Source organism: Anomaloglossus baeobatrachus, chromosome 12 (genome assembly GCF_048569485.1).
Source record: "Anomaloglossus baeobatrachus isolate aAnoBae1 chromosome 12, aAnoBae1.hap1, whole genome shotgun sequence".
NCBI classification, from domain to species: domain Eukaryota; kingdom Metazoa; phylum Chordata; class Amphibia; order Anura; family Aromobatidae; genus Anomaloglossus; species Anomaloglossus baeobatrachus.
In genome coordinates this window covers 62649391-62673385 of record NC_134364.1, presented here as the reverse complement: position 1 = coordinate 62673385, position 23995 = coordinate 62649391, and the positions used below count along the sequence as shown (strand labels likewise).

Below are 23995 nucleotides of genomic sequence, written 5' to 3'. Positions count from 1 at the left end.
AGAGCAGTGAGAGTATGGATTCTTTACTGTAAGAGCAGTGAGACAATGGATTCTTTACTGTAAGAGCAGTGAGATTTTGAATTATTTACTGTAAAGGCAGCTTTACACGCAACGACATTGCTAACGAGATGTCGTTGGGGTCACGGAATTCGTGACGCACATATAGCCTCATTAGCGACGTCGTTGCGTATGACACGTACGAGCGACTGCTAACGATGCAAAATACTCACCAAATCGTTGATTGTTGACACGTCGTCCATTTCCCAAATATCGTTGCTGATTTTGGACGCAGGTTGTTCGTTGTTCCTGAGGCAGCACACATTGCTACATGTGACACCCCAGAAATGACGAACACCGTACATGCGTCCTCTGGCAATGAGGTGGGTGTGACTTTCTTTCGGCTGCTCTCCGCCCCTCCGCTTTTATTGGCCACTTGCCGTGTGACGTCGCTGTGACACCGCACGGACCGCCCCCTTAGAAGAGAGGTTGTTTGCCGCCCACACCGACATCATTAGGAAGGTAAATATGTGTGACGGGTCCTAGCAATTTTGTCCGCCACGGGCAGCGATTTGCCCATGACACACAAACGACGGGGGCGGGTGCAAACACTAGTGACATCGCTAGCGATGTCGCAGCGTGTAAAGCCCCCTTAAGAGTAGTGAGATTTTCAATTCCTGTAAGAACAGTGAGATTATTGATTCTTTACTGTAACAGCAGTGAAATAATACAAACTCCTCACTCTACCAAAAAATGAAAACATCACGGGTCTCAGACAATGAAGGCACAAGGGATTTATTTTTTTAAGATTTCTTTTTTTTTTTCGAATTCTTTACTGTACGAGCAGTGACATTATGGATTATTTACTGTTCTTTACTGTAAGAGAAGTGACATTGTGAATCACTGTAAGAGCAGTGAATTTATGGATTCCTTTTTGTACGAGCAGTGATTCTTTACTGTAACAGCAGTGAGATTATGCAAACTGCTCAATCTATTGAAAAAATGAAGACGTTACAGGTCTCAGACAATGGAGACATGGCAATTTTATTTTTTTTTTTTCATATTTCTGAATTTGTTTTTCACCACCTAAATAATTATCGCAGCACGGCCTGGAGAATCATGTCACCAGATCATATTTACTACTAAGTAAATGCCATAAAAATAAATCTCCCCCCCCAAAAAAAATAAACAAAAAACATTGTAAGCATTGCAAATTTTTTTTTTCACCATTTTATTGCACACATGGTGTTTAATGACACCATTTGGTTAATATGTTGGAAAATGGAAAAAAAAAATAATTCTGAAGATAAAAAAAAAGCCTTTCATATGGTTGGGTCAAGAAAAAAATATCTATAAAAAAATAAAATAAAAAAAGTCATGGTTCTTCGAAGTGGGAAAAAAATGAATTCACAGAGATGGAAAACTAACCGGTCAAAAAAAGGGTTAAAGCCCAAAAAGTTGAATACGGTCCTGATTTTAGTCGCAACGTTCCGTGAGCTTGAAAGAAAAATGCTAATTTGCATAAAAGGGGTCTTTGCTTATTTTGGGGGGCATCATGGCCTTAGCACAATGAACCACAGTGGAGCATATGCTCATATTTTCACCCCCCCACGTTGCCGTATATTTTGGGGGGCATCAGCATCTCTCCGCTTATCACACATTGTCGGCTTCATCAAGCAGCGCAGGAATTAAAACGCTAATAAAGATCTAGAAAAAAGCGGCGCCGTGTAGAAAAATCCTTCTCGAAGATTATAGGTTATTATTACTGCAAACAGCAGCACATGTGGCCTTGGGAGACGTTTTACAGATAATTGACTTTATGATGATTCAGCGTCTTGGAGATGCTCTGCGCACGACGAGGGGACGGCACAGTAACTCCATGCAACGTAGCCCCGAGATGTACGACATTATGGGATTGCGCGTCTCAGGGGAAGCCGTCAGATCTGGACAGATGGCTGGTGTCATATCACTGCGGCACTGCAGAGGCGGCTGTCAGTCACAGTGCCGGGGCGTGTCTTCATTAAAATGGCGCCGGAGATCGCGGTACGCGCATGCCCAGACTCCGGCACTATTTTAATGAAGACAGAATTACTGTGTCAATGCGCATGCACCGCCAACACCAGCAATGATGGCGCGGTGCGATATTCAAGGGGGCATGTAATAGAGGACGCTGGGGGAGAACTTTACAGCGAGGACCCAACCACAAAGATCAGCCCCTGATGCACCTGTCAATCAAAGTGCAGTACATTTCTACAACTCTGATTACAGATATTTCATCAACCAAGGATCCGATGCTCCTATTAGGGTAGGATTCCACTTGCGAGAGACTCGCTCGTATCATGCATCGCATTACCGGGGACGTCCTGCCTCTTTCCCGACGGGAGCGTCTCAGCTGCATAGAAATACATGCAGCTGACCTGCTCCTGTCGGAAAAGAGGCAGGCCGCGTCGGGTAATGCGATGTAGGATACGCGCGAGTCTCTCGCAAGTGGAATTCTACCCTAATAGGTATGTCTGTATTCAGCTTCTTACTACCTATATGGACGACTAAGTGCTTTATTTTATCTTTGTTTTTCAGAGCAGCAGGGATGGGGGGCATCCTCTACTTCAAGAGAAAAGCAGATTTAGTTTTTAACACAGATGGTGATTCTTTACTGTAAGAGCAGTGATATTATGCATTCTTTACTGTGAGAGCAGTGATATGGATTCTTTATGTAATATTAATTATACTATGGATTTTTTACTGTAAGAGCAGTGATATTATGGATTCTTTATTGTAAAAACATTGAGACTATGGATTATTTACTGTAAGAGCAGTGAGATTATGGATTATTTATTGTAAGAGCAGTGATATGGATTTGTTACTGAGATTATGGATTCTTTATTGTAAGAATAGTGAGACTATGGATTCTTTACTGTAAAAGCAGTGAGATTATGGATTATTTACTGCAAGAGTAGTGATATGGATTTGTTACTGTAAGAGCAGTGAGATTATGGATTATTTATTGTAAGGGCAGAGAGACAATGCATTCTTTTCTGTAAGTGCCGTGAGACTATTGATTCTTTACCATTAGAGCAGTTATATTATGGATTCTTTACTTTATGAGCAGTGTTATTATGGATTATTTAATGTAAGAGCAGTGATACTATGGATTCTTTACTGTAAAAGCAGTGAGATTCTGGATTATTTACTGCAAGAGTAGTGATATGGATTTGTTACTGTAAGAGCAGTGAGATTATGGATTATTTATTGTAAGGGCAGAGAGACAATGCATTCTTTACTGTAAGTGCCGTGAGACTATTGATTCTTTACCATTAGAGCAGTTATATTATGGATTCTTTACTTTATGAGCAGTGTTATTATGGATTATTTAATGTAAGAGCAGTAATACTATGGATTCTTTACTGTAAAAGCAGTGAGACTATGCAATATTTGCTGTGAGAGCAGTAAATCTATGGATTATTTATTGTAAAAGCAGTAAGATTATGGATTTACTGTAAAAGCAGTGATATGGATTTGTCACTGTAGGAACAGTGATACTATAGATTCTTTACTGTAAGAGCAGTGAGATTATGGAACTCTCTGCCACATGATGCTGTAATAGTTGATGTTACAGTCTGCATTGTAAACTTGAGCTGCATTCACTATTCTGCAGCCCTCAGAGCTTAAATCTCCAGCATCTTGATATTTACACAGAGCATAGTCTGCTGTTATCTTTATATTAGACATTATTCAGACATTATCATTATTGTGATGTATGTCTGTCGACATGCTTGACTATTTCTCATAAAAAAAAAAATAATAGTAGCCCTATTTCAAAAGTATTCGACCAGTTAATAATGTGACCAAATGAAGTCCTCCATGGGCCAGTTAGGAGGGGGGGGGCACATACATTTTTTGTCAGCCCTAAAATAAAAGCTCGATCTGCTGACATGAATGCCGTATTCCCAATTCTCATGAAATTTGTAGCGGTTATTGTAGATCGGTCGGAGAAGAAGTCTATGAAGTTCTTTCACATGGATGTTCAGGCCCAGGAGGCCTCCGACGCCTATTCACAAACGCTGCGAACAAAGGGCATCTGTGCGCCTGATTGGCAGCAGACGCGGCGGCTTTGTGCAGCATTGATACTCCGCTCACGTAGCTCATTGTTCATCAGTTCAATGAAAAGTGACCTCCCAGGATGCGATCTAGGAAATCTCTGTGTGACGACAGACTGAGCAAACCAGAACCAACAAGAGTGGGGGAAAAGCTGCAAAGCAAGAAGGATTCCAAAAAGAAAATATTAAAGACTGGCTGTCATTTAATTTTTTTTGTTCATGAACCAATTATACAAGTGACAATAAGAAACTTCGTCTATATCAGAAAATTCCACTTCTTTCTCCTCCTGAACTGATCTTTCATTCTTAAAATTCTCAATTCAGGGGTAAAATGTGGCTTCAATAAACACAGATTTCCCCATTGTCAAGAGAGGAGATGGCAGTTGGTGCTCATAAAGGTCTATGGAGAATGTAACTGTCGTTTCAGTAGAATGTCTGTGTCTGCCTCTAGCTCCTCCCCTATTTGTTGGCCTCTAGCGCCTCCCTCTCTGTCTTTGTGTGCCTCTAGCTGCTCCCCTATGCATGTGCTTGACTCTAGCTCCTCCCCTATGTATGTCTGCCTCTAGCCACTCCCTAGCTTTTAGCTCCTTCCCATGTTTATAGGTCCTCCCCACTCTGGCTGCCTCTGGCACCTCCCACCATGGATATTCTTGAGTCTAGCTCCTCCTCCTGTCTGTTTCTGTCTCTAGCTCCTCCCCCTATGTTCTTGATTCTATGTTCTCACCCTCTGTCTGCCTCTTGCTGTGTATGTGCTTGACTAGTTCCTCCCTTATGTATGTGGCTGTCTCTAGCTCTTCCCTTATGTATGTGGCCAGCTCTAGCTCCTCACTTATGTTTTTGGCTGTCTAGCTTCTCCCTTATGTATGAGGCTCTCTCTAGCTCAACCCTTATGTATGTGGCTGTCTCTAGCTCCTCCCTTATGTGGCTTTCTCTAGCTCCTCCCTTATGTATATGGCTGTCTCTAGCTCCTCCCTTATATATATGTGGCTGTCTCTAGCTCCTCCCTTATATATGTGGCTGTCTCTAGCTCCTCCCTTATGTATGAGGCTGTCTCTAGCTCCTCCCTTATGTGGCTTTCTCTAGCTCCTCCCTTATGTATGTGGCTTTCTCTAGCCCCTCCCTTATGTGGCAGTCTCTAGCTCCCCCCTTATGTATGAAGCTGTCTCTAGCTCCTCCCGTATATGGCTTTCTCTAGCTCCTCCCTTATATATGTGGCTTTCTCTAGCTCCTCCCTTATGTATGTCGCTTTCTCTAGCTCCTCCCTTATGTGGCTATCTCTAGCTCCTCCCTTATGTGGCTGTCTCTAGCTCCTCCCTTATATATGTGGCAGTCTCTAGCTCCTCCCTTATGTATGAGGCCTTCTGTAGCTCCTCCCTTATGTATGTGGCTATCTCTACCTATCTATAAGGGGTAACGCCATCCAAACATCTGCTCCTTTTGAAGTATTGTAACATATAGCGGCATTTTTGGACAGAAGTCTATAAAATGGAAATATGCATGTGGAAACCATCAGCAGCCAGTATACCTCCAACTGTCACGTGCAGGCAGCGGGGGAGGAGCAATTAATCGCCACGCCCCTGTGAGTGTTAGTAGAGCATGGCCTTCTGGGATATGGAACAATGAAGGCTGAAAGTATATATGTGGCAGTCTCTAGCTCCTCCCTTATGTATGAGGCCTTCTGTAGCTCCTCCCTTATGTATGTGGCTATCTCTAGCTCCTCCCTTATGTATGCGGCTGTGTCTAGCTCCTCCCTTATGTATGCGGCTGTCTCTAGCTGCTCCCTTATGTAGGTGGCTATCTCTAGCTCCTCCCTTATGTATGCGGCTGGCTCTAGCTCCTCCCCTATGTCTGTATCAGCCTCTTGCTCCTCCATGGAATTTTACAAGCACCAACTGTCATCTCCTCTCTTAGTAACGAGAACTCCAGTCTTCCTTGAATACAGATTTTATAGTTTTTACCCATAAATTGAAATATCAGTCCCAGTGGAGAAAGAAGCAGATTTCTCTGATAAGACATATTGCAAAGGTTGCTAGGTGGTTTACAAAAATGACAAATCGCTCCTATCTATAAGGGGTAACGCCATCCAAACATCTGCTCCTTTTGAAGTATTGTAACAAATAGCGGCATTTTTGGACAGAAGTCTATAAAATGGAAATATGCATGTGGAAACCATCAGCAGGCAGTATACCTCCAACTGTCACGTGCAGGCAGCGGGGGAGGAGCAATTAATCGCCACACCCCTGTGAGTGTTAGTAGAGCATGGCCTTCTGGGATATGGAACAATGAAGGCTGAAAGTTTGACGCTCGGTCGTTCCCCTTGACACTCAGTTGCTTTACTTCAGTAATACTAAAAGTAGCCAGTCTGACATTCTAGAATTATTTGACAAAGTATCTTAATAAATTAGCGCTGATCAGACCTCCGCGCAGAACATGGTAGAAGTTTGTGCCGCTTTACAGATCTCTGAGCCCACTCGGATCTAGACAAAGCCCCCGCATCTTCTCACCACCCACCTGTTTGACGTAGTTCACCGTTCTACGCTGCTGTGAATCATTAATGTGTACATTCTAAGAGAAACGCTGCCATGCCAACGATACAGCGAGGATGAACAGCTGCCACCACAAACCGCGGGCGGAAGAGGTCCCTGATCGCGGAAAGTGGGGGACCAAGGAAGCATTGCACCCCTGGCACATTTATTGCCCCAATGCATCTAAAAAATATATATATACTTTGACAAATTGTAAATATCATCTCTTACCGTTTTGCATTGCAGCTCCTACGCAAACCTATGTGTCTCCATGGCGACAGATTACAGTCCAATCCTGCCGTCCGGTGTTACTTTACCTCCTCTTCTATCAAGGGGACGACAGTAGTAATTCACGACCACAGGATCCGACTACACACCAGGTCTGTAACCATGGAGACATATGGCTCTGCACAGGGGCTGTACACATAAGGCCATTTTTAATATATATATATATATATATATATATATATATATATATATATATATATATATATGTGTATATATATATATATATACAGTTAGGTCCAGAAATATTTGGACAGTGACACAATTTTCGCGAGTTGGGCTCTGCATGCCACCACATTGGATTTGAAATGAAACCTCTACAACAGAATTCAAGTGCAGATTGTAACGTTTAATTTGAAGGTTTGAACAAAAATATCTGATAGAAATTGTAGGAATTGTCACATTTCTTTACAAACACTCCACATTTTAGGAGGTCAAAAGTAATTGGACAAATAAACCAAACCCAAAAAATTTTTTTTTATTTTCAATATTTTGTTGCGAATCCTTTGGAGGCAATCACTGCCTTAAGTCTGGAACCCATGGACATCACCAAACGCTGGGTTTCCTCCTTCTTAATGCTTTGCCAGGCCTTTACAGCCGCAGCCTTCAGGTCTTGCTTGTTTGTGGGTCTTTCCGTCTTAAGTCTGGATTTGAGCAAGTGAAATGCATGCTCAATTGGGTTAAGATCTGGTGATTGGCTTGGCCATTGCAGAATGTTCCACTTTTTTGCACTCATGAACTCCTGGGTAGCTTTGGCTGTATGCTTGGAATCATTGTCCATCTGTACTATGAAGCGCCGTCTGATCAACTTTGCGGCATTTGGCAGAATCTGGGCTGAAAGTATATCCCGGTACACTTCAGAATTCATCCGGCTACTCTTGTCTGCTGTTATGTCATCAATAAACACAAGTGACCCAGTGCCATTGAAAGCAATGCCTGCCCATGCCATCACGTTGCCTCCACCATGTTTTACAGAGGATGTGGTGTGCCTTGGATCATGTGCCGTTCCCTTTCTTCTCCAAACTTTTTTCTTCCCATCATTCTGGTACAGGTTGATCTTTGTCTCATCTGTCCATAGAATACTTTTCCAGAACTGAGCTGGCTTCATGAGGTGTTTTTCAGCAAATTTAACTCTGGCCTGTCTATTTTTGGAATTGATGAATGGTTTGCATCTAGATATGAACCCTTTGTATTTACTTTCATGGAGTCTTCTCTTTACTGTTGACTTAGAGACAGATACACCTACTTCACTGAGAGTGTTCTGGACTTCAGTTGATGTTGTGAACGGGTTCTTCTTCACCAAAGAAAGTATGCGTCGATCATCCATCACTGTTGTCATCCGTGGACACCCAGGCCTTTTTGAGTTCCCAAGCTCACCAGTCAATTCCTTTTTTCTCAGAATGTACCCGGCTGTTGATTTTGCTACTCCAAGCATGTCTGCTATCTCTCTGATGGATTTTTTCTTTTTTTTCAGCCTCAGGATGTTCTGCTTCACTTCAATTGAGAGTTCCTTAGACAGCATGTTGTCTGGTCACAGCAACAGCTTCCAAATGCAAAACCACACACCTGTAATCAACCCCAGACCTTTTAACTACTTCATTGATTACAGGTTAACGAGGGAGATGCCTTCAGAGTTAATTGCAGCCCTTAGAGTCCCTTGTCCAATTACTTTTGGTCCCTTGAAAAAGAGGAGGCTATGCATTACAGAGCTATGATTCCTAAACCCTTTCTCCGATTTGGATGTGAAAACTCTCATATTGCAGCTGGGAGTGTGCACTTTCAGCCCATATTATATATATAATTGTATTTCTGAACATGTTTTTGTAACCAGCTAAAATAACAAAACTTGTGTCACTGTCCAAATATTTCTGGACCTAACTGTATATATACATATATATATATATATATATATATATATATATATATATATATATATATATATATAAAAATAAAATTAAAAATATATAGATACTGTACATATACATACACATACTATTTTTTGTTATTTTTTTGTAGATGAAAATGGATTGGGGAAGATCTGTGTTGCAGCGTGAAGTAAGGAGTTGGATTTTAGGAGTTTCCTGCAAAAATAAAGGTTTTTTCCCTCCATTATCTGATCCACTAATGATAAGTGGTTTGTCATTTACTGGAGGGATATTTAGTTTTCTGCAGTTTACTGGAAATGCAAGATAAGTAAATGAGAAGTGGTATAAATAAATGGGGAATTATCGTTACATGTATGTAGCATTGTTAAAGGGGTTATACGCTAATATTGATGGCTTATCCTTAGGATAGTTCAGCAATACCAGGATCACCGGGGTGCGACACCCGACACCTCCACCAATCAGCTGTTCTTAGTGTCAGACAGATGTGATCAGTTGCAGATGGCGCCATCAACTGGGTACTGCACATAACTGAATAGGGGTGGACCTGCACTACCCCACTTTGGCCACTATGCAGTTGATGGCGCTGTCCACCTCCAGCATCGGTAACAGCTGATCGGCGGGAGTGTTGGCTGTCGCACCCCAAAAAGTCTGATATTGATGACCTATCCTAAGTATAGGCCTTCAATATTAAAGTAATTGGCAACCCTTTTAAAGGGGTGGTTCACCCATATTTTTTATTGTCTAGATCGATATTATATTGAGAAACAATGTTTCTCTCAAATACCTTGTGTTGTCAATAGTACCTGTGAGAGGCGCTATTGCAGACCGCTGCTCCCCGTCCAGTGACGTACCCGTCCAATGCTGCCTCGTCACATCCGTGCAGCCGGCTACATTCTGAGCCCATCTGCTCCCTGCTCCCCCTCCCTCCTCCCTCACAGCACATCTCTTGCTTGCAGCATTCTGCGAGGAGGGAGGAGGAAGGGGGAGCAGGAGACGTGCCGTGCTAGGAGGGAGGAGGGAGGGGGAGCAAATGGGCTGTGGCAGCAGTGAAACACCGCTCACAGCTCAGAGTCTGGAAGACTGTAGCCGGCTGCACGGATGTGACGAGGCAGCATTGGACGGGTACGTCACTGGACGGGGAGCAGCGGTCTGCAATAGCGCCTCTCACAGGTACTATTGACAACACAAGGTATTTGAGAGAAACATTGTTTCTCAATATAATATTGATCTAGACAATAAAAAATATGGGTGACCCACCCCTTTAAGGAAAATAACAAAAGATGTCCACTGTTCCCAAAATTCATCCTGCTGATCGGCCCAGTGCGGGTGATCTGTGTCATGATTGAGAGCTCTGATACATAACTATAGGCCTACCTGCGGACATCACTACACATACCCATCAGTATTATAGAACACAGCAAATACAGTATATCACAAAAGTGAGTACACACCACACATTTTTGTAAATACAGTATTTTATTCTATCTTGTCATGGGACAGCACTGCAGATCTGCCCCTGTGATACAATGTACAGTGTCAGTGTGCAGCTTGTATAACAGTGTAAATTTGGTGTCCTCTAAATAACTCAGCACACAGCCATTAATGTCTAAACCGCTGGCAACAAAAGAAACCACATCCCTAAGTGAAAATGCTGAAATTGTGCCCAATTAGCCATTCTCCCTCCCCAATGTCATGTGACTCATTAGTGTTTCGAGGTGTCAGGTGTGAATGGGGGGGGCAGGGGTGTTACATTTGGTGTTATCCCTCACACACTCTCATACTGGTCATTGGAAGCTCAACATAGCTCCTTATGGCAACGGATTCTTTGAGGATCTGAAAAAAATAATTGTTGCTCTACATAAAGATGGCCGAGGCTGTAAGAAGATTGTTAACACCCTGACACTGAGCTGCAGCACGGCGGCCAAGACCATACAGCGGTATAACAAGACAGGATCAACTCAAAACAGGCCTCGCCATGGTTGACCAAAGAAGCTGAGTGCACGTGCTCAGCGTTATTTCCAGAGTGCTGCCAGCATTGCTATTGCTGCAGAGGTTACAGGGGTGGGGGGGTCCGCCTGTCAGTGCTCAGACCATACACCGCACACTACAGAGGTTTCGGAGGTGGGGGGGATCTGCCTGTCAGTGCTCAGACCATACACCATACACTGTAGAGGTTACAGCGTCCTTAGTTATCCCTCTCCACCCATAGCAGTTTTTAATTGCAATGAGATGACACACAGTTAGGGTCACAGAGCTAGGGACCCCAATATAGAGATATACCTTGACGAGGCCTTGGGGCTCAGTTACATTGATCAATGCGATTGCTAAATATCTCCTTTTTCCTAATATTCATGGCAGGTATGCAATTCATTATTCACATGTTCAAATTAGCAAGTAGCATTTTTCATTGTATATTCCAATATTTTTCCATATGCTTGAGGCATTATACCTTTATCTAAGTTTGATGTGCAGCCTTATTCTTATATAATCTCTGTGATATATGACTTTTCCATTATTATAAATGGCACATGGCAGGTGAGTAGGACCTGTCACACATTTTGCATTTAGTCTGGATCCAGCTTTGATTGCAGCAGTTTAACCCTTTAGATGCGGTGTTGAGCAGCATCCATAGCATCTAAGCAGTTAGATTGGGGCGGTCTCTGTGATCCCCATTGGCCCTGCACAAAATGATTGCAGGAACCCAATAGGTTGTTTAATGACAGTCGGGAGGTCATGGAGTTAGCCCAAGTCGCAGCAGTTTAACCCCTTAGATGTGTTAGATAACGACTGTACCATCTAGTGGTTATACTAGGGACGCCTCGATCACCCCCTATAGGCCCCACGCAAAATGATCAGAGGAACCAATGAGTTAAGGTAGGCCCACTGTTAGAGGGCTCCCGGATTTCTATGTATGCCCCTGCTGCTGTATTAGGCTGCTTTCACACTTCCGTTGTTTGACATCACTCACAATCCGTCGCGTTGAGGAATTACGGTATCCTGCAAAATATTTTGCAGGAATCTGTTTTTTCCCCATAGACTTCTATTAGCGATGGATTGTGACTGATGGCCCTGTGTTGCATCCGCTGCATGACGGATCAGTCGTATACTGAGTGACCGTCAGGCGGGAGCATCGCTGAATGTAACTTTTTTTGTGTGCGGTGGATCGTTTTATTACTGTGAGCATGCGCACAGTAAAAAACCATGATCGACTGTAAATCCACTTCCAGCGGCCGGAACGATCAGCTGATCACCCGGTGGCCGCCTTTTGTGAACGATCAGCTGATCGCCCGGTGGCCGCCTTTTGTGAACGATCAGCTGATCGCCCGGTGGCCGCCTTTTGTGAACGATCTGCTGATCACCCGGTGGCCGCCTTTTGTGAACGATCAGCTGATCGCCCGGTGGCCGCCTTTTGTGAACGATCAGCTGATCGCCCGGTGGCCGCCTTTTGTGAACGATCAGCTGATCGCCCGGTGGCCGCCTTTTGTGAACGATCTGCTGATCACCCGGTGGCCGCCTTTTGTGAACGATCAGCTGATCGCCAGGTGGCCGCCTTTTCTGAACGATCAGCTGATCACCCGGTGGCCGCCTTTTGTGAACGATCAGCTGATCGCCAGGTGGCCGCCTTTTGTGAACGATCTGCTGATCACCTGGTGGCCGCCTTTTGTGAACGATCAGCTGATCGCCAGGTGGCCGCCTTTTCTGAACGATCAGCTGATCGCCAGGTGGCCGCCTTTTGTGAACGATCTGCTGATCACCCGGTGGCCGCCTTTTGTGAACGATCAGCTGATCGCCAGGTGGCCGCCTTTTCTGAACGATCAGCTGATCACCCGGTGGCCACCTTTTCTGAACAATCTGCTGGCGGCTGCCTTTTCTGAACTATCAGCTGATCATTCACAAAAGCCGGCCGCCGGTAAGACAGTAAAAAAAACCAATGGATCGTTTTTTTGCAGCATCAGTCACATCAGTTGTGCCACTATCTGCATCGCATGCGTTACATCAGTCACATCAGTTGTGCCACTATCTGCATCGCATGCGTTACATCAGTCACACAACTGTGACAGATGCAAAACAACGCAAGTGTGAAAGCAGCCTAACTTGTGGGCCCAAAGGTCTCTCTGACACATAAAAACACACCATTTTGCATATATTAAAATATTCTACAGATTCTAAAAAAAAAATTAATACTAAATAAGGAGCTTTTTCAGAAAAGAATTTTGGGGAAGAAGGAGCTTTATGTTGTGACTTTGAGTGGAAAGGATCTAAGGGCAGCCAGTAGTATTTTCTGGAAAAATGCTTTTTAAGCTATGTCCACATCGTTACCTACATAGCGGACGGTAACCCTACATTTTTTGCATTAGCTGTAGAATTACCCCCTCGTCTTTACTTAGACAAAGCCCCCCACTTCCCCCATTGCAGAGCTCACACACAGCCTCATCATGCTGCGGAGGGAAGCATCTGGCTTTTGCATTACAAGGAGTGAATAGGAATGTCTTCTCACTCCATGACCAGCATATAATAAGCAGGTCAAGAGGTCTGGCCCACTGTAAAATTACAATAAGTGATTGACCCCGGCAGTGGGGGGAGACGGGTGATTATATTGTACTGATCTGCGGAGAAGCTCGCTGAAGCATACTAATTGGAACATTTTTACAAGACTGGAAATAATTCCCCTAGAAGCTTGTGAAACAGATGGGAACTTATTTTTTTCCTTGTATTTTTCAGATATTATTTATAGGTCACTTCCCCCAAATCCTGAGTAATCAGAAGCGCTGTGGAAAATGCATCCTGTTTCTATCTATAAACCCGAGTCGAGGCTGTAAGTGTACACACGACCATTCTGGATTCAAGCTTGGATGGAAACCAGAGAAGAAAGCGGAACGTCCCTGGGAGTGTTACTGTGCTGTTTATTAACCTGTGGTCATTGAACTGATCTTATTTCCAATCAGTCGACTGCTCTTAAGGCCTCCAACAAGATTAGACTTGTCCGGAACATGGGCGCAACTACCATGTGTCAACTGTACCGATGCATTCGAGAGGCCCCCGGACAGGAGGAGACCTCCCGGACTCCTGTGTGCCGCACAATCCTCCCATGAGGCAGCGTTACCCATCTCTTCCTTCACCATGTCATCCAGATACACATTCATGGCTCAGGAACGGTGACGTAGATGGGAATCATGATAAAAGATAAAGGGGGCACATTCATGCAAAAAAAAACCAACCCAAAATCTTCTGAAGTTCAAGCCTCCCCATGTTTCACCTATACAGGCTTCATCAGGGGAACATTTTAGCCTCATATGTTCCCCTGATGAAGCCTGTATAGGTGAAACATGTTGGGGAAGCTTGAACTTTAGAATTTTAATAGCTAGTGATAGGACAGCATTTACTACTAATAGTTGCTGAAACAATATGCGGTCATTATGCAGTTATAGTAGGAGAGAGATAATATTCAGAATCTCCATAAAGATATTAGAATTAGCTGCTCTTCACTAAGTGTTCTTAAATGTATGTACACTGCACTTTATCTAATTATTTACTTTTTTGGATAAAAGTTAAGTTTTACTATTAAGTTTTTAGTTGCCATTGACAAATAGTAATCAAGATCACCCCTACACTGACTTATGAACTATTTAATAAGAACAATATATGGACCCTTTGCAGCACAATAGCTCATCATGATGCACCATTCCACCTGACCTGGAGGTAAAACTGGGCCCCTGAACCTCTTGGACCCCTGTGCATTTGCACTAGTTGTACAAAAGACATGTCCGCCCCTGGTCTCAACATACTTGATGGTTCAATGGTGTGTCAATCTGACCCTACGTACCTCTGGGCAGAAGACATTATTTTTGCGAACCTTTTGAGCTGTATAAAATAGTGATGAAGCAGCGTGACTGACACAGTTATGGAGGAACGTTAGAAGAGCCTGCTTTTAGGGCACCATGACTGTACGGTTATAGGGCATACATGTCATCGTCAGTAGTAGGATAGGCTAAATGATGCCCCTGTGTAGTCATCACCAAAATTTGGGTAGTGTAATGATGCCCCAGTATGGTCATCACTACAATTTGGGTAGTGTAATGATGCCCATGTATGATCATCACTATAATTTGGGGAGTCTAATGATGGCTGACCTCGTATCGTCATCACCAGATTTTGGGTAGTCATATGATACCCCCATATAGTCATCACTATAATTTGGGGACGCCAATGATGCCCCCGTGTAGCCATCATCACCAGAATTTGGGAAGTCTAATGATACCCCCGTATGGTCATCACTAGAATTGGGGTAGTCTAATGATATGTAAGAGTGGTGGACAATGGTGGTCGCATTCCTGCCCCTGAAGACGCCCCAGTGGCTGTGAGGTACTCGGTCCCAGGCGTGCGGTGCGCAGGGGAGGGGAAACAGTCGTGGTCGTGGCCGAGGCCCAGTCCGATAAAAAAGGGTGAAAAATAAAAAGGGAATAAAAATCAAGGAGTTTTCGACTACACCACTTGCGGAGTGCGGCCAGGTTATTGATGCCGCCGCTGCAGAGTCCTGCTGGGGCTGGTGGAGTGGTGCAGCTTGGGTGTTTTGGGCTCTCCGCAAGCAGGGACAGGCCCCAGCAGTGGATGATAAGGGGGGCAATGGTAAGGAACAATCAGTATATGTGTGCAGAAGCGAAAAGGAGACAGTCCACACTGGTATTTGCAGGTTCAACTTGCCTTTACTGGAGGCTGATACCTGGACCCGCTAGTGCTGGTTACAGGTGTTCCGATCCCCTTGTTCTGCGTGCCAGCTGTGACCTGGGATGGTTGTCCTCTGTGCACACTTGTTGATGGGCTCCCGTGGCCTAGAGCTTCTTGGGAGTCCCTTCTCTTCAGTCTTGGTCCTATTGCAGGCAGCCTGGACTATTTAAGGGGGTCAGTCCTCGGTCCCCTCTTCGCTGCTGATGCTTCAGACTCTTTGCATGGTGAGGGACCCTAGAGATCCCCTCACCTGGCAGAATTAACAGTTGACCATAAAGTGTCCCGCTGTCCTAGGGTCTGCACCCCGCCTTGTGCTGAGTCCTGTGAGCCTTGGTTCCAGACTTCCACAGGCGACCCGCAGTTCCTGGAGTCCTGGTTCCTGGCTCCACATTCCCTCACTCCTGCCACAGCAGTCCGTTATTACTGCAGGTCTTTTCCTTTCTTTCTGTACTTTCACTCTCAACTCCCCTCTCCTCACAACTCCTCTCCTACTACCCTCCGACTACTTTCCACACAGTTCTTCTCCTTCTTTTCTCAACTCTCAACTAAACACTTCCTCCCGCCAACTTCCAAACTGACCACTGGCCCCTCCCCCTACAGATCTCTCCCTACAGATTGGGTGGCAACTATCCAATCAGTGCCCATCCCTTTTACCTATTGCTATGCAGTCTCCCAGTCTGGTGTTGGGATTGTGTATGTGGCCTGAAGGTGCTGGTGTGTTGACTGGCACGGATATTCCGGGGTTTGGGTTTCCACAGGTTACATTTTGTGGCACCTGGTACCTCAGGGGTGCTACATGTAGCAGTGTTGATAATGTACTATGTAATGTACAGTATTTATATTAGAATGTTTATGTAGGTGAAAGGTTAAGTCTGCCCAGCAACAGACTGCAGGGACAGAAACAGTCAATGGTTGGGATTACCCTACCCTGGGAGGGTTCAGCTGATGGATAAAGGATGGTGTGGAGACACGGGGCTCAGTGGGTGCTCTCGTCCACTAAAACCCACCGCCTTTAGAAAGACAGCGTGGCTCAGAGCTCATCCCAACTGAACGCCGGCCTCCTTAACCGTGTGCATAACACTACTCAGACAATACAGGGTGAGGGAACCACAATAATTAGACTTTATTGGATCCCCAAACAATTAACGGCACATAACACATAACCGGCAAAACACAAATGTAACAGGCAACAGAGTCTCACCCTTCCGCTGGCTCACCAGGGATATGGAATGTCCATGCCTCAGAAGTTCCAGGGCTATTTACTCCAATCCAGCAGCACCCCGCTTTTGGCGGGCACCCACGAGAAAGGAATAATGCCAGCTTTAGGAAGCTGTGTGAGGTCTGCAAAGTCTGTACCAGGTGACTGAACTGTCCCAACCTGAGTGTCCTCCTTAGGTAGTCCTGGTATGATGTTACAATACTGGCAGCCGGAGTCGAAATCCCTAGGCTGTAGATATGGTCTCCAACCGGAACCGGAGTCCCTAGATTGAAGCCATAAGATATCCTGATCCTCTAGTCAGCTCCAAAGAGCTTAGACTGGATCCATCAACAACCTGGTGGCTTAAAGAAGTCCCTTTTATAGCCACAGCCTTCCACTTAGATACACTGCGTCCTCATCGATTGGTTGGACAAGAGCGCCTCTCCCATTGGATGAATCTCAAGCTGCATGGACAATGTTCATCCAAATGATGTCTACAGAAAGACTGAGGGTATACATGTAGTCTGGGAGTCACCGACTAGACAATGGCTACTAAGGTAATCACATTAGCAATACACAACTACAATACAATGATTACTGGAAAAGTCTGGAGAAACAATACGTCTGGCTTTCAGTGGCCAACACAATTACATGAGTCCAAAAGAGTCTTGTAAAAACAATGAGGGACTTATGCCACGTCTATAAACAGTCTATCATCCTGTCTGGCTGAATGTTAAGAACCTTTAACCCATGAGAGTCCATGTCGTCACAGACGGTTCTTTCTGGAAAGAATCAGTGAAGGCCTAATGAATGGACATGATAGTACAGTCAGTTAGTAGGTGAACTGTGGCAACAGAACAAAAGAGACAGAAGAAGAGATAGCATGATTCTCAAGAGAGGCCAGATACACATGGTGGGTATAGTATGGTAACTAGAGGCCGATCCTCGGACGGAGTGGATCCAGGCTATTGGAGCCGGAGAGCGCAAGCCAAGTAACCAGGCCCCATAACAATCAAGGTACTGCATAATCTCCACTGATGCAGGACTCAAGTGACCAGGCCCCTTAACTGTCAAGGTACCGGGTTAACCTCAAATGGTGTGTGGCGTAGTCCACCAAATCTGGTGGTGTTCCAATAAGACAAAACAGTGTGCAATGCTTTATTCCAGTCATTGGGACCTCTGAGGAGGCCAGACGTGGGACTGTAGGAAGGTAAGGTGACCGTCACGGTGTATACTGTAACGCCAGACTAGGTTGCACTGGGACTTGCTGGCCCAGTTAAATCAGATGCAGCCCGGAGGGAACTTGAACTGTGTCTATTAATGGAAAGTAAAAATGTAAGGCTCTGGAAGATACCGGCCCAGTTCCTGGAGTGCAAAGTCGTGAACGACAATGAACCGTCCATTAAAGAGTTGTGGTGTAAAGTAAACGTTCTCCTTGTGCGTGTGAGTCATCATCCGGCCCTGGTCATCCGACACCAGTGGCAGTATACATCCTTCAGGAGGTGCCAACCTACAAGGCCAAAGTCCACACCCCCAGGTATTTCACGTAGTGTGCCGGGGCGTATGAAGTCATCCGTCGTCCACGACCACCGCCTCGCACCACTTAGGAGATACATCCATATTGTATTCACATAAATTTTTGATGTCCCCGTATACGTAGCCATTGATACGACTTATTATCTGCTTACTATACGTAGCTATCTGAACTTCTGGGAAAATATAATGAGTCAGCACAGCACGTATCCCCCTCGTGGTGCAGGATTAGATGCACTTGTGAAACACAGGAGAATAAAAGCCTTTTACTCTTAATGAGTAACAATAAAAGAAAAGACAAAAAACACAAAAAAAACCCTAAATCTGGTTCAAGGAGCATTCAAATCACCACTGTCAGTTAAGGGACACAGTGCTGGGAAAATCTAGGACGTTGGCATCTTCTGCAGGTTGCCATGGCGATTCCAAAAGCAAGCATGATTAATAGGCGGCATTCCCAGGAAGGTTGATGCAGCAGCCAGCAGCGGTCTAAGTTTACATTACAGATCAGGACGCGTTACCATCATCACCACATATGGACACGGGCGGGAAAGTGCTCTGCTGCGATAGGAACGTTGTCTGGAGGAGAAATCCATAATTACAGCATGGATGGGTATGTGATGACGACGCACAATGGAAGCCGCCGACAGGGAAACCTAATGGCCCGTGCAAAATCTCATAGAACCACAGAAAACAGGAGGTGGCAAATTAGTGTGACCAGATTCAAGATCATTACTCTCCTGAGTGCCAAGGGGGCAGATAAGGCTCGGATTAGGAAATTCAACAACGGCAAAGATTCCACACATTTTCTTACAAAATGACTAAGTGGAATGCTACCATTACAACGCCAAGAGGACACCTCCATAATGGTGTGGATTTCCATACCAGTGTGTAAGAGGGTTATAGCCCCTTCAGATGGACCGATACAAGGCATTATAGGGGCTGTACCAACTTTGGAAGCTATCAAGGGGATAACTGACTGATTTTTGGGGGTACCACCGCTTGGACCCCCACAGATCTTAAGAACGGGTCTCAGTAGAGTTTTGACTGAATGTGCTTCGTTGATTTTCTTTGGGAACGCTGTAGATGGCTGTGCCTGGTTTTCGGAACTCCTATTACGAATAAATGGAGCGCAGGTCAGCCATCTGTTGACTTTCTTTCAGAACAGTGGAGATGGCTGTGCCTGGTCTTCAGCACTCCTATTAAGAATGAATTGTGCGGAGGTGGTCAGAAATCCGTTTACTTTCTTTGGGAACGGTGGAGATGTCTGTGCCTGGTCTTTGGCATTCCTATTAAGAATGAATGTAGTGGAGGAGGTCGGTCATCCATTGACTTTGTTTGGGAATGGTGGAGATGGTTGTGCATGGTCTTCGACACTCCTATTAAGAATGAATGGAGAAAAGGTCAGCCATTCCTTGACTTTCTTTGGGAACAGTGGAGATGGCTGTGCCTGGTCTTCAGCACTCCTATTAAAAATAAATGGAGCGGAGGTCATTCATCCGTTGACTTTCTTTGGGAATGGTGGAGATGGTTGTGCCTGGTCTTCGGCACTCCTATTAAAAATGAATGGAGCGGAGGTTCAGCCATCCGTTGACTTTCTTTGGGAACGGTGGAAATGGTTGTGCCTGGTCTTCGGCACGCCTAAAAAGAATGAAGCGGAGGAGGTCAGGCATCCATTGACTTTCCTTGGCAATGGTGGCGATGGCGGTGCCTGGTCTTCAGGACTTCTATTAAAAATGAGTACAGTGGAGGTCGGCCATTCCTTGACTTTCTTTGGGAATGGTGGAGATGGCTGTGCCTGGTCTTCTGCACTCATAATAAGAATGAAAGGAGCGGCGATACGCACACTCGAGTGGCTATATTCTTAGGATCGGTGGGGTCCCCTATTCTTGATACAACCCCTTTAAACAATGACTATATTGAAGTCAATCGCCCAATGCTTACAGACCTCTGAACGATACCCAATACGCTTGCTCTGTGCACACAGAACATCCCGTTCTCGGCAGCACTTCACCTGCGTACACAGAACGATTCGCTGCCGAGAACTATTTTTAATCCAGCTTAAAAATAATTGCACCCAACGAACAAGTGTTTTGCTTATTCTTTCCATGATTGGCGGCTCGTGTAGACCGGCCGATAGACCCTACCAACTCTCGTTCCCTGATGATTGGCTCGCCAAAATGGGCCATTAGAAAGGTCTGTCCTGTGTTTTCTTGTGAGAGCAGCTCTGCCATACCTGCAATAAAAAACATTCCATCTGCTTTAGTGGAAATATGTTTTTTCACCGACTCTTTTCATAAGCAATGATATTTGGTAGCAATGGGATCTATTAATTGGCAGTATATAGACCGTTCACCTCCAGGTACAGCAAGAACCCCTGGGTGTTCCGCCAGATGGCGTCAAGTCATTAGTGCAGCTTCATTATGTATTCTGAGTGTCGGATCTCTTCTAAGGCTGCACCGCTTTCATTTATACTCCAAACCTGAACACATTGTACAATGGCGACCTTCCAGGGAGGAAGAACGAAGCCGGTGAAGGCTCGGCTGTTGGAATAATATATATGGTTTATTGATAGCCAATGCAAAAAGAAGGAAACCATGCAAGACTGCCTTCCCATGCCATATATTTAGACAGTCCTTGGCACCCTGTTCTAGAGCAGGTGGCATTCAGATGATATAGTGTTAGGACGTGAGTCCAGTTTACCATTTAAAGGGAATCGGTCTGCAGGTTTTTGCTACTCCATCTGAGAACACCATGATGTAGGGGCAGAGACCCTGATTCCAGCAATGTATCGCTTAGTTTACTGGGTGCAGCAGTTGTCATACCATCCCTGTTTTCTATCTTGCACATCTAGCAGAGTATAACCACTCCCACTTCACTGATTGGCATCTCTTTATGTACCCTGTATATTGTCAGAAAGCTGCTAATCAGAGCTGGGGGCGGGATTACACAGAGCAGGCGGGTTAGGAGACACAAGAGTGATAATCTCCTGCTGATAAAACACTGATTTTATTGAAACAATACTATATAGCTTAGAAAGTAACACCGCTGGAATCAGGGTCTCAGCCCCCTACATCTTGCTGCTCTCAGATTACTTAGCAAAAACCTGCTGACAGATTCCCTTTAAAATAAAGGTTAAATGAATAACTAATTTCTTTTTGAGATATTAACCGTTTAGCTGCCTGAAACCCCAGTGATCTATAGAAGAAATCCGGCATTAAGTGCTCAATTTCCTTGCACTGCCTCTACAGGGGAAATTAGGTATTGCACAGCGTCCACTGAAAAGTCCTCTTTGCAGTAAAATGTAGAAGGGGACCTTAGGAAAAGCTAGCAGGGGAGATCCATTGAGGTTTTGCTCTGGCGGCGTCTGTCCTTCATGGATGCTCACCTTTTCCATCTACAGGTTTGCTTTTTATGTGCGTTTCCATCCTCATCTCCTCTGCTCTCTTATGCACGTTACGTCACTTTATCCATTTTTAAAACCTCTGAATTATTCACTGTGAGATGTCACAGGCGATCTTTCATGGAGGGGAATACGGCGTGCGAGGAGCAAGTTTTATTGCAGCCTCACTGTAAACAGAAGCAGAAAGACCTTGGCGGACATAACGGCTTGACGATTTTCAAGGCCAAGTGTGATGGCATAGGGGACACCCGCGTCCCACCAGAGAGGATTTTTAATTATTTAGGATGAATACACTTAAATCATGGCGTCAGCTAAAATTCCCCTTCAGTGAGTATCGAATAAAGACAGACAGCACAAAACTGGGCTTAATTTGTTCTGTACCAGAGATCCAGCTATGATTGATCCTATATATAAACTCAAGTGCCTAATTACCAAACAGCGAGCCACAGGTCATAGCCGACCGGTGGTCAGCGATATCCAAAAGCAGGCATAGCGGAATCACAGTCTGATGACCCCATAACTGTCCAGACCTCCTCTACTAACATCAGCACAAACACTGCGTCTGCCGGGAGCCTCATAGCCGAGCAGCTGCTCAATGCCAAGTCATGCATCAAAAAAGTACAATCTTGAGGCATATGTCACCAGGCACAATTCCGAGCCGTACATCACAAAGCACAATGCTGAGCCATACATCACCAAGCACAATGCCGAGCCGTACATCACCAAGCACAATGCCGAACCGTACATCACCAAACACAATGCCGAACCGTACATCACCAAGCACAATGCCGAGCCGTACATCACCAAACACAATGCCGAGCCATACATCACCAAGCACAATGCCGAACCGTACATCACCAAACACAATGCCGAGCCGTACATCACCAAGCACAATGCAGAGCCGTACATCACCAAACACAATGCCGAACCGTACATCACCAAGCACAATGCCGAGCCGTACATCACCAAGCACAATGCCGAGCCGTACATCACCAAGCACAATGCCGAGCCGTACATCACCAAACACAATGCCGAGCCGTACATCACCAAGCACAATGCCGAGCCGTACATCACCAAGCACAATGCCGAGCCGTACATCACCAAACACAATGCCGAGCCGTACATCACCAAGCACAATGCCGAGCCGTACATCACCAAGCACAATGCCGAGCCGTACATCACCAAGCACAATGCCGAGCCGTACATCACCATACACAATGCCGAGCCGTACATCACCAAGCACAATGCCGAGCCGTACATCACCAAACACAATGCCGAGCCGTACATCACCAAGCACAATGCCGAGCCGTACATCACCAAGCACAATGCCAAGCCATACATCACCAAGCACAATGCCGAGCCGTACATCACCAAGCACAATGCCGAGCCGTACATCACCAAGCCCAATGCCGAGCCATGCATCACCAAGCACAATGCCGAGCCATACATCACCAAGCACAATGCCGAGCCATACATCACCAAGCACAATGCCGAGCCGTACATCACCAAGCACAATGCCGAGCCGTACATCACCAAGCACAATGCCGAGCCGTACATCACCAAGCACAATGCCGAGCCGTACATCACCAAGCACAATGCCGAGCCGTACATCACCAAACACAATGCCGAGCCGTACATCACCAAGCACAATGCCGAGCCGTACATCACCAAGCACAATGCCGAGCCGTACATCACCAAGCACAATGCCGAGCCGTACATCACCAAACACAATGCTGAGCCGTACATCAAACACAATGCCGAGCCGTACATCACCAAGCACAATGCTGAGCCATACATCACCAAGCACAATGCTGTGCCATACATCACCAAGCACAATGCCGAGCCGTACATCACCAAGCACAATGCCGAGCCGTACATCACCAAGCACAATGCCGAGCCGTACATCACCAAGCACAATGCCGAGCCGTACATCACCAAACACAATGCCGAGCCGTACATCACCAAGCACAATGCCGAGCCGTACATCACCAAGCACAATGCCGAGCCGTACATCACCAAGCACAATGCCGAGCCGTACATCACCAAGCACAATGCCGAGCCGTACATCACCAAGCACAATGCCGAGCCGTACATCACCAAACACAATGCCGAGCCGTACATCACCAAGCACAATGCCGAGCCGTACATCACCAAGCACAATGCCGAGCCGTACATCACCAAGCACAATGCCGAGCCGTACATCACCAAACACAATGCTGAGCCGTACATCAAACACAATGCCGAGCCGTACATCACCAAGCACAATGCTGAGCCATACATCACCAAGCACAATGCTGTGCCATACATCACCAAGCACAATGCCGAGCCGTACATCACCAAGCACAATG

General features: G+C 45.4%; 2 long non-coding RNA genes across 2 annotated transcripts in view; one reads left to right on the top strand and one right to left on the bottom strand.

The window, feature by feature from the left end:
- LOC142258024 (uncharacterized) overlaps positions 1-8962 on the top strand; it is a 45787-nt gene extending 36825 nt beyond the window's left edge. The window contains exon 3 of the long non-coding RNA XR_012727699.1: positions 8921-8962. This is a non-coding gene — a long non-coding RNA (uncharacterized LOC142258024). The remainder of the gene's footprint in view (positions 1-8920) is intronic.
- LOC142258023 (uncharacterized) overlaps positions 1-23995 on the bottom strand; it is a 59423-nt gene that overhangs the window by 9670 nt on the left and 25758 nt on the right. The gene's annotated exons all lie outside the window — the stretch shown is intronic.